This window comes from Balaenoptera musculus, chromosome 12, assembly GCF_009873245.2.
Source record: "Balaenoptera musculus isolate JJ_BM4_2016_0621 chromosome 12, mBalMus1.pri.v3, whole genome shotgun sequence".
Lineage (NCBI taxonomy): Eukaryota > Metazoa > Chordata > Mammalia > Artiodactyla > Balaenopteridae > Balaenoptera > Balaenoptera musculus.
In genome coordinates, this window is record NC_045796.1 from 40,483,412 (window position 1) to 40,495,265 (window position 11,854).

Below are 11,854 nucleotides of genomic sequence, written 5' to 3' on the forward strand. Positions count from 1 at the left end.
CTTTGTTGGCTGAAGTGTGTTGGCTTCAAGCCCAATCACAGGACCCCTTGGAACAATGAGTAAGGCCATTAGTTTGCATGCCTAATCCCAAGTGACCTTGTATGAGTCTCCCTCTTTCTTGGGATTTGCAGGTCCCATGGTTCGGTAGCATGGGAGAGTGACACGTTAATCCTGCTGTTTTCTCTCTCATCCTTACAGATTGCTGCAGGCCACTGACTGTCCTGTAAATGGAGACTGAATCTTTTTTTTTTTTTAACAGCTTGACAGTGAAGCTTACATCAGAGTATGTTAAAGTTACAGGTGCTATAAACTTTGAACATCAATCTGACTATAATTTTTTTTTTGGCCTTGGTATAACTCCCCTCCTTTTTTAAAGACAGCTTTATTAAAATATACCCCAACTGTAATTAGTTTAAATACTATCAATTAATTTAAAAATTTCCGTAATTATTATTCATTCTTTTTAGAATCTTATTACATATTGGATTTGTACTTTTTGTTTTTTGTGTCTACAGAGTGACTAACCAAATGCAGTAACTAGCTGTCTTAAATACACCTAGAGTATTACTTAATCCCTCAGAAATTCCCTTTATAGTTTTGTCTTTACAAAAGCAAAAGCAAAACAAAACAAAGAAACAAACAAATAGATTCCATACCACAAAACCTTTAAAAGCAATAATATTTTTTTTTCCTTTAGGTAAAAGTAAAACCTAGGCAAATATAAATTATCTGAACTCCATTCTCCATTATCATGGATTAGCTTTGACAATTCCCTCTTGCCAAATTGTTTGTTCCTGGTTGTATGGAAAATATTTCTATAAAATAACTTGGAAAAAGCAGAGGAAACAGTTCTCTAAATAAAATAAATGTATATGGTTGTCTAAGATCTTTAGCAGATGGGTTATAGTATTGATAGATTTGTAGGTTCAAAATGATGGAAGCAGATTTTAAAAGCGAGTTTCCCAAGGGTTTTTTTTGATGAGAAAGTCTTCTCCCTGAAGCCTGACTAGGGTTAGAAAAGTTTGACTAACTCTTCCTTCTGAGGACTGCTTCCCAGTGAGCTGAATGAGGCCTCTGGAGCGGTGACCACCAGCCCAGAGATACATCACCAGAAAATTTAGGATCTTGCCATGAACTGTCATGAATTATACCTGTTTAAAACTTTTGAGGAAGAGGCTCCAATTTAGGATTGAGAATCATGGGTTTGTGCAAGAAGAAAACAAAGTGAACATTATCTTGAGTTTTTTTTCAAGTAAGAGTAACATTACTAGTTTCAATGAACAATTATATATGTCTTTAAAATACATGCTTAAACATTATTTAACCTGAAACAAATGCAGAAGTGGCAAGTGTTTTCTTATCCTGCAACAGATAACCAGTTTTGCCTGTGACATTCAAAAGCCACTATTTCTGCAAAAGCTATAGACTTACTTTACCCCACACCTAGTACTCCTCTCCCACAAATCACAGCCCAACTTGTTCCCCCAGTGCCTGCCCACCTTCCCCCACCAGTAGAGGGTTAAACTTGGACCAAATATAGGTCATAAAGACAAGTACATCATTAGAGAGACTTTGTATAACTAGGTTCAAAAGCCTAGATCTGTAGTCAACTTTCTATGGCCTATATAAATCAATCTTCTGCTGTTTGTGATAAAAATGAAGTTTTGTTATTTTTTTAGTGCTAAGTTTTAAAAGATGTACAAATTTGGTAAAAAAAAAAAATTGAATAAAAATCAGTGAAGAAAATTGAGTTTCTTTATTGAAAGGTACATCAAAGAAATTCATTAAATGTTTATTGAAGTTCAAAACCAAAAAGCTAGATAATAGTATAAGTGGTTTATCCTTTGGGAAAATTAGGTAAATAATCAGGAAGAACTGAATAAGGAAAGACTATATAGAAGCAGAATATTTACTGATGGTTGTTGCATGTTAAGTCATCAGATGCTTACAGATATGGTAAATACTAGGACATTGTTCAAATAGCCAATTGATTTAATATGTGAAAGGATTTGCTGCTTTCAGTGTAATCTTCTGCATTTCTTTTTTTCTTTTCTACTTGTAAGAATTCATAAACTACCCTTCCAAGAGTTAAAATAGTTAACCAGAAAAAAGAAGACTATTACTTATTTACAAATAGAGAATCTAATTATGAGAAATTCCCTTGTAAAGGTTATGTCTTGAGTTTTTTCACATCTTTAATCAGAGAAGTGTACTCTCCATGGACCAAAACCAGGCAGCCTGTTTCTGAGCACTTTTTATCAGTTCTGACACATCAGAACTGCTCTGGTTTCTTCAGAAGTGTGTAAATGAACAGTGCTCTACCTCACTATATTTAGTGTACTTATCTAATAAAGGTGCCAGGGTTCCACTCTGTGCTCTGTCTGAACTCACAGCTATTTATTGGAGGGGAGAGAGAGGTACAGTCATCAAGTCCTGCTTAGTGATTGCTGCCACCCTGTACTATTTTAGAGATTTTGACTCACTCATAAATCAAGGTGGCAAAAATGGAAACTATTACTTTGGATTTTGAGTTACAACAAACGAAAAATGCTGTTAAATATATAATAAATTATAAGAATTTCTGAAATGGTCATTTTTTTCCACTGAGGCCGTGAAAAGTAAACCAGAAAACAGCCTTTGGCAAAATCTAAATACATAAGCTTTTTGATAACCTATCTGAAGTAGCTATATCTTGTTTTCTTGTACCATAGTAATACAACTTTTAGTTTTGGACTTCCCTTTTTTTTTTTTTTTTAAAGATTTAATTTTATTTATTTTTGGCTGTGTTGGGCCTTCTCTAGTTGTGGCGAGCAGGGGTTACTCTTCCTTGTGGTACATGGGCTTCTCCTTGCTGTAGCTTCTCTTGTTGCGGAGCACGGGCTCTAGGCACACGGGCTTCAGTAGTTGTAGCACGTGGGCTCAGTAGTTGTGGTTCGTGGGCTCTATAGTGCAGGCTCAGTAGTTGTTGTTCGTGGGCTCTATAGTGCAGGCTCAGTAGTTGTGGCGCATGGGCTTGTTGCTCCGCGGCAGGCGGGATCTTCCCGGACCAGGGATTGAACCCATGTCCCCTGCATTGGCAGGTGGATTCTTATCCACTGCACCACCAGGGAAGTCCCTGGACTTCCCATTTCTGCATCATGATTATTACTGTCACTCTTCATCCTAAAATTTCTTCCTAAATTTTACTCTCAATTTTTAAAATGTAGCATTCCTAAATCCTTCAAGCTTGAACTTCTGGATGCATGTTGTCTTCTCCAAATGATAGCAACACGGTGTTACACCAGATTTTCCCCTCCTTCTTCTCTGTACATGTTAGACCCGTGCTGTCCACTACAGTAGCTACCAACCACATGTGACTATTGAGCCCTTGAAACGTGACTACTCTATGTTAAAATGTGCTCTAAGTATAAAATGCACACTGGATTCCAAGTAATTAGTATGAAAAAAGAATGTAACGTATCTTAATCATTTTAATATCAATTATGCATTGAAATGAAAATATGGTGGCTGTATTGGCTTAAATAGATCTTACTAAAATTATTTTTACCCGATTCTTTTTACTTTTTTAATATGGCTACTAGAAAGTTTCAAATGATCTACATGGCTCACATTATCTTTCTGTTGGACAGCACGGGTTAGAATATGAATCCCTGAATACTATATCTCTGTGATTTCATGTATTCCTGCCTTATTCTGAAGCTTTTTGATACAGCTCCTTTTTCATTTGAATTTCTCATCTCTACACAGTCTGCTATTTCACATGTCCACACTGTAGGTTCTGGGAACCCTCTTAAACTTACTTTCTTGTATTCAGTAAGCATGCATTGAATGGCTATTTGGTGTCAGGTATTCTATCAGGTATTCTACCAGGCAACCTTGGGACCTGAGCATGTTCTGAAAACCACAGGTACATCCCTGTGACTCAAGATGAGTGTGCAAGGAGGAAAGTAATGAGATACAAGGCACCCAAGGCAGAGGAGTGCCATCATGAAACGCCTTGTGCGCCACATGATGGAGTTCAGCCTTTATACAGACAGTGGTGGGTGGTCACTGAGGGGTTTGAAATAATAGAGTGACAATAATCAGGTTTACTTTTTTAGAAAGCTTGGGTTATAACAGGACAAGAAAAGAATTAAACAGCTGCCATAACAATAAAAAAATGTTTTGAAGGCTTGAACTGAAGCCGTGGCAATGAGGATAGCTGAATTCAGATTTGAGAGTCATACAAAATGTAGAATTTGTAGAACACACTAACAATTTAGATATGGATAGCAAGGGAATGAGATAGGTCAGGGATGAGAACTTGCCTAAAAATTCTGGTTTGGAAGATAATGGTGCCCTTTACCAAAACTCAGAATGTGGAGACTGTAGAAACTGACAAATTTCAAGTCTAATTCCTTGAATCTGGTCTTCTTAGAAGATATCCAAGTGAAATCATGTGGTAGCAAGGGTTGGAGGAGTATGGTACATAGGATTAAAATCTGGATTAGAGATATAAGTGGTATCAAAACATGGGAGTTGAAAAAATAATCGTAGGATAGAATGGAAATTAATAACACAAGCTGTGAATCTTTTTTCTGTGAAAAACTAAAAATAAAATATTGAAGTTTCTACATCTAAATATATATACACAAGAAAAAGTTCATATCCTGAAATGTTAAATGATTGCTTCCAAGACATGGGGTTATGACTGATTTTTCTTTTATTGTTTTGGCTTGGTGTCATTTTATAAATTGCTTATAATGGACATGGATTACTTGTGATGCTTTTCAAGTATTGTGTTTTAATTACAAAAGAAATAAGATTAGTAAGTATATTCAAGTCAGGCATCTTCAGACAATACTGAAATGCTTGCAGTTAAAAGAAAACCTTTTCCTTCAACTACGTCCAATACCACACCCATCACAGAAACTGTGTTACAAGTTTAGCTTGTATCCTTCAAGCACTTTTCCAGTTCATTTACAAATATATGAGAGAAAGACTGAGAAACATTTTTTATTCACTTGTTACGTTTTGATTTTGCTTCATCATAAATAGTTCCCGAGCCCTATCCTCTCCTTTATCTGTATTCTCTACTTAGACGATTTCTCCTGTCCACTGGTTTTAAATCCTGGTCTATATGGCTGGTGACACCTAATTTTACATGCCCAAGCCATGACCTTTACCCAGTGCGCCAGACTCATTCACAGTGCTTGCCCATTTGATATTGACAACTGGCTAGAACACAATAAGCACTTTGAACTAAATGTGTCCATAACAGAATCCTTGACGCCTGTTCTTTCCTGGGGCCACAACCCCAAACTGCTCTTCCTGACCTCAGTAAAAGGTATTTGTTTTCATTCATCCCGGCTAGAGCCAAAAATCAAGAAATTGTCCTCAATTTCTCAACTTCACATCCAATGCATCAGCAGAAATTGTTGGCTCTACTTCTAAAACATATTCTATATCCATCCACTTTTTTCCATCTCCACTGCCATCACCCTAGTCTAAACTATCATGTTCATGTGTCTGTTTACCTCATTCTACTTCTCTTCCACTCATGTGTTCTTAGAGAGAAAATGGTTTCCATGCAAAGAAGCGATTTGTAAAAATGTGCATCAGATCATCTTACTCCTTAATTTAAAACATCCAGTGGTTTATCATTTCTTTTCAAATAAAACTAAGACTCCCTACCATGACCTATAAATCCCTCCATGGCACATACCTTGATCTCCATCGTTCTGGCCACATTGCCTTTCCCTCTGTTCCTAAAACAATAACAATTCATTCTGGGCACAGAACCTCTGCATTGCTATTCCTTCTATCTGAAAACTCTTACTCCAAATATAAGTAACCCTGACTCCTTCTCAACTTCAAGTCTAAACCCTAGTGTTGCTTTCTCAGGGATTTCTTCCCTGGCCCTGTGCTCCCTTATTATATATGACTTTATACATGTAAAAATCAACTAAGAAGAATGCTGGGATTTTTATCATACAGTCATTACACGACTTTACCCACTTGGGGTTTTGTCACAAATCATTACCACCAGAGAATGCTCATTTATTTATTTGGGGATCAGGACCAGATATCTACCCACACTACAATTTATGAAGGAAAAAAAAGAGAATCTTTTCTTAGTCTATTAACTAATCTGGTCTTATTCATCAGCCTGTCCCCAATTCCATCAGCTAGTAGCAAGAAAAAATGAAAAAGAAATTATATGAATTATATTCCACTTTGAAACTTAATTTAATCCAATTGTTTAATAGTCTCTTTAGGTTTGGTTTATTCTAATTATTCTACCTTTTACATGTATCTCCTCAACTCTTTAATTTCCTCAAGTAGGAGAAGGGGAGGGATTTATAAATTATAAATTATATAAATATATAAATATATTTATAAGCTATATAAATTTATAACTCCCCATGCTAGTTCTTGGGTAACTCAACCATGTTTAGTGAATGACTATTATAATCTCAGCATTGTTCTTAACTGATTACATGCATTGCTTACTATAATCCTTGCAATAACACTATAAGGTAAATACTTGCATTATCCTGGTTTTATAGTCAAAGGAACTGAGGCAGAGAGAAACGATGTTATTTGTGCAATATGACTACACTGTAAACGGCAGAGCCAGGAATTGTACCCAGGCAGTCTGCTCTATAACCCATGCTTTTTGCCACCATCTTATGCTGCTTTGTTAGTGTACTGGCTGGATCCCATGACCTATGGTTGGCTCCATCCCATTCTTGTGCTTTTTGCTGTCCTATTACTGATATTATACTTAATGAACTTGTGGTTGAGTCTGCTTGGCTTGGCTAGGCGCTGGGCTGTCAACTCAGCATTCATATTGCACAGGACCTGAGGGAGGTTCCGGAGGAGAAACAAAACACTGTCTCAGCCTGCCTATGCCACTCCACCTACTCACCCACTGTGGGCCAGTCCACACATTTGTGTGGCCACTCTATTCAGTGGACTCCTCCTAGACTCCTAATGGGGAAGTGGGGTCAGAGCCCTTATGCCCTTCTCCATTAAAAGCCCATGTCTGACTATCTCACTCCCTTTTTCCTGTCCCATCTTTTCTTTCTCTTTTCCTGCCGCTAAGCTTCTGGGTCAAGGGGGTGGGCTGACTGCCTACTTTGTAACACAGACTTTCACTACTGCATGTCTTCCATCTTCTTAAAGTAGCGTTTGTCACCACCCCTTTTCCATGGGCTACACCAACAGAATCACTGTGATAGAACATGTTTGATGGGAGAGAGGGATAAAAACACATTGGTTTAATACTTGTCAAATATTTTCCATACCTCTCTTGTATGGCTCCCCCAATAGAACACAGGTTAATGGCAGTAGAGGCTTCAGCTCCTTGTCTGTAGATCAGCTTGCTGATTTCTAAATCTCAGTTGTCTACTTCCTTAAAACATATGGTCTATTTGTCATGCATATGACCCTAGTAAAGGCCTGTGCAATGCTTAGAAGAATAAAATACATTGTAAAATCTTTCATCCATCAAATGTCTGTCATACTGCCAGGCCAGGTGGAGTAATAATTGTGCTTGCATGTATCAGCAAATATCAGTGCTATTAGATGAAACTACTTCAAGTAATTAACTTACTCATAGCTTTTATTTTTTTGACAGAAAGAAGCTAAAAAGGCTGAAGTCATGAAGAGTAGGAAAGAATGAGGCAAGTAGAAAAGGTCACCTTAGCATCATGCTATCTGTTTAAATACTGAAAAGACAAAGTCAGCATGACTTCGCACACACACATGCAGCCAATCACTAAAAAAGGACTGTAGTTACTGGGTGAATATAGGAATGAATGAATGAGTAACCTTGGTATATACACTTATATAAAAAAAGACAAATCAATATATATTAAACAGTCAGAACTTACCCATTGTGTTAATTTCCTGTGGCTGCTACAAAAAATTACCACAACCTTTGTGACTTAAAATAACACAAATTTACTCTCTCACAGTTCTAGAGTCTAGAAGTCCAAAATCAAGGTGTGGGCAGGATTATGCTCCTTCCAGAGGTTTGGGGGGAATCTGTTTCTTGAGTCTTCTAGATCCTGGTGGCTGCCAGCATTCGTTAGCGTTCTTTGGCTTTTGGCTACAACCCTCCAATCTCTGCTGCTGCCTTCACATCATCTTCTCCGTGTGTCAAATCTCCCTCTCCCTCTCTCCTATAAGGGTACATATGGTGGCATTTAGAGCCCACCCAGAAAATCTAAAATAATTTCCCAGGCCAGGAAAGGAGAGGAAACAGATAAGGAGAAAATAAATATCTGATTTTCTGGCAATATATCCACCAGGCTCAAATGAAATGGCCTTTAGAACTTTTTAGATTTCTATGGCCAAGGAAATCCTGGTCTTCAATTGTCCTAGCTCTATCATAAATGTGCTTACCACTACTCTTTCCCTAGATTTCTCAAATTCACCTTTCATCATTTTTATGCTCACTTGAAATTAATCTCCTGGGCATTTTGACCATTATAAATTAACATTTACCAAACTATGCAATGATATAAGTACCTACTATCACAAAGCAAATGAGGCATAATTAATACATAATCAAAAAAAAGGAGCATGGAAACTGATTATTTATTTTCATGAATCCTCCAATTGTGCCCCACTCCTACCCCACGTTCCACCCCAATCCCCAAGTAAAATGTAGATGGGTAAAGGAAAAAAATAACTATGCATGTGTGACTTTGGTATTGCAGATTCCAAGGAAAGTTTAGAACTACTTTTAAAAAAGTAAGAAACACAAAAGCTCTCCTAACAAATAGACGGTTTAATAATAAAATTGAACTAATTATGTTAATCCTCTGGGTACTTTTTGTAAAATTTCTTTTCATATAATTTATATTAGTTACCTTATCTGAACAAAGCCTCCTTCCATTTCATTGTTCTAACCTTCATGACATGTGGCTTCCATCTTGTGTTCAATGGATGGCCCACCCCCTCCTTCCCATTATTGGAACAGGCAAAGGGAGTAAGGGGAGGACATCCCTTCAAGGGAAAATCCAGGGAGCACACAGTCTTTCTGCTCGAAAAGCCAGAACCAAATCACATAACCACAACCAGCTGCAAGAGAAGCTAAAAAATATACTCTTTACTTTGGATGGCCTTGCAAGAGTTAAAATTCCATTACCATGGATAAGGAGAACACAAATTGGGGATCAATTAGCTCTCTCTCCCATGGCCCACCCTTTTGCCTAGCCAAATATCTTTGGTACTCTTCTCATATAGAGAGCACATTCAAGCCCTCTCCAAGTCTCATTCAGCATCTGACAACCTGCTAAAATAAGAGACAAGTTATGTGCCCCCCCTATACTAAATTTACAATGATGGAATAGGCAGAACAACTGTCATAAAGTCTATAATTTTAAGCAAGGAAAAATAGGAAACACTGAACAGTTATCTGTCCATAGAGATTATCAAGGGCTATTGGCAAGAAATGCAGATTACCTGCGTTAGATTAAGTTCCTTATATAGCCAGTCTGACTGCCCTGATTCTTCTCTCTGTGAGGAGCCTATGGCTTTGCCCACTGGGAAGTTTAGTCTAGTGTCCTCTGTGGCCACCTCTGAAGTACTTTTGAGAGCTGCCCTGCTTTTGTAGTCTGATTTATTCCGGTACAGAATGATCTGATTTAGAGCTTGACTAATAACATCTTTGTGAGCTTAGCTTGTAGATTCTTTGAAAATACAAAGTCCTCAAAAACTTAATGGTTTTCAATGTTTCTGCTCCTACTCAATTTCATTTGAAAGTACCCATGACCAAAGTTTTGGACATAATTTTAAAACATCAAATCACTGTTTTTTTAAATTTACTGGTTTCTGTATTCTATCAGTGCTATCCTACCCCACCTCCTCAACATAATGGATACTACCTAGAGGCTACCCGGAACATTCACCTTGGGTAAGAAAGCAATGTCCTTAATCTGACATTTACCCCTTGGCTGGTTCTCAATATCTAGAAGATACTGTGAGTCCCCAGATCACCAGCATAAATATTACCCATCCATGAAGCTGACAATCTTGAAGGGGTATTGAGGAAGGCATCATATAGAGGTGATACCTTGAAAAGTGAACAGAAGTTAGATGAAGATCGAGGGAAAAGTGATTCAGTTAGAGGAAACAGGAGTAAAGGCCGCAAAGGTAAGAGAAATGCAGTGAATGCAAAGAAACATTGGCAAATAGACAGACTGGGAATAAGACTGAACATGTAGCAGAAGCCAGATGATGGAAAATTTATAGACTAAGTCAAAAGGAGCTATTTTATGGTTTGAATAAGGTGGTAGTCCATTCTACTAACTGTGCAGAATGGATATAAGAAACAAAAATTTTGAGACTGAACCACCATTTAGAAGGTTATTGTCGTAATCCAGACAAGAGATGATGAGAAAATGATAAAAGGGTCAAGAAACGTTTAACAAATAAATTCTGTAGGACCTGGTGGTGGTTTGGTTGTAATAGTGTGAGAGAAAGGGAGAAGGCAAACCCCAGGGATCATATGAGGAGGAGCAAAAGGAGACTGATTCTGTTGAGAGGTATTGAGATGAAAGTCTTATGAATCCCAGGTGTAAATGTTCAGAAGAGGTAAATACAAGATACTTTTTCTCAGGAGACACCTATGCTGGAGAAATCTATTAAGGAGTTTTTAGTGAACAGGCAATAGTTAAAATTTTGAAACCAGATGAATATCTCTCAGATAGGGTACATACTGTAAGAAGGAAATCTGAGGATCATCAAAATTTTAGAAGAAGGCAGAAAAAAAGAAGCCCCTCAAGAAACCAGGAAGGAAAGTCAGAGAAGTAAGATGAGAATCAAGGGAGTGTTGTAAAGGAATTGATCCCAGGGATGGGGAAAGAGGGCAGATTGCAGTAGGTTGAAGAGTAAATGGGGAAAATGATGAAAGAGTAGGAAAATACTGTTATGATATTTGCAGTGGAAAAAAAGAAGAAAGACAGGGCAATAACTAGAGGAGGAAACAGGGTCAAGATAGAACTTCTTTTAAGGATAGGAGATGTTTGTCTATAATATAGGCCAAAGGCAAAGGTGAGGAGAAGTGTGTTGAAGGTGTTGGAGAGGAGGGAAATGGATGGAGTGAGGTCCCATTCCAAGAAGAGAGGAAATCATGAGCATGGTGGAGAGATTGACCTTGATCACTAGGGAGGGCTTGTCCTCTAAGACTGGAAGATGTGCATGCAAATCAATGTATCAGAATTGGGAAAAAGAAAGTTGAAGGATGTTATAATTAGTGGACTTAATTTTGCAGCTGAGTGTAAAGGAGTTATGAGTGAGTGAGCTTTGGAATCTGCTGCTCTCAGCACATTCTCTGTACTTACACAAGACTTAGATCAAGCCCAAAGAAATGGGGATTAAATGTTCTGGGAGAAGGCAGGAATACAAAAGAGTGAGCAAGATAAAACCTTAAAAGTTGATCCCAGCGGGCGCCACTACGAGGGTTAGATCGTGGTCACTTACATCTCTAGGAGGTGCTGCCTACTTTTCTTCCCTTGGCGTCTGCCATTACCACCTGCCCTTACAGAGAGGAGGTCTTTGAATTCCCATTCAATCCACAATCAGTCCACAATATTCAGCAGAGGTAACCTGGACATAGTTATTTTTTAAAATTGGGCTTTAAAGATAAATAGGATTTGACCAAATTTGTGCTAATTTTAAAATAATACTTCTTTGATAGTTGATCAAACATCCTGCACATTTGAACCGTCATTCCTAATAACCGTTCCGTGATGGTTGTGTTCTCATTTTCTCATACTTAATTTATCTGAGCTTGGTCAAATATAAGCCAGTAGTAGTACCATCTGAAAACCAAAAATATAAGGGGAAAGAGAGAGAATGA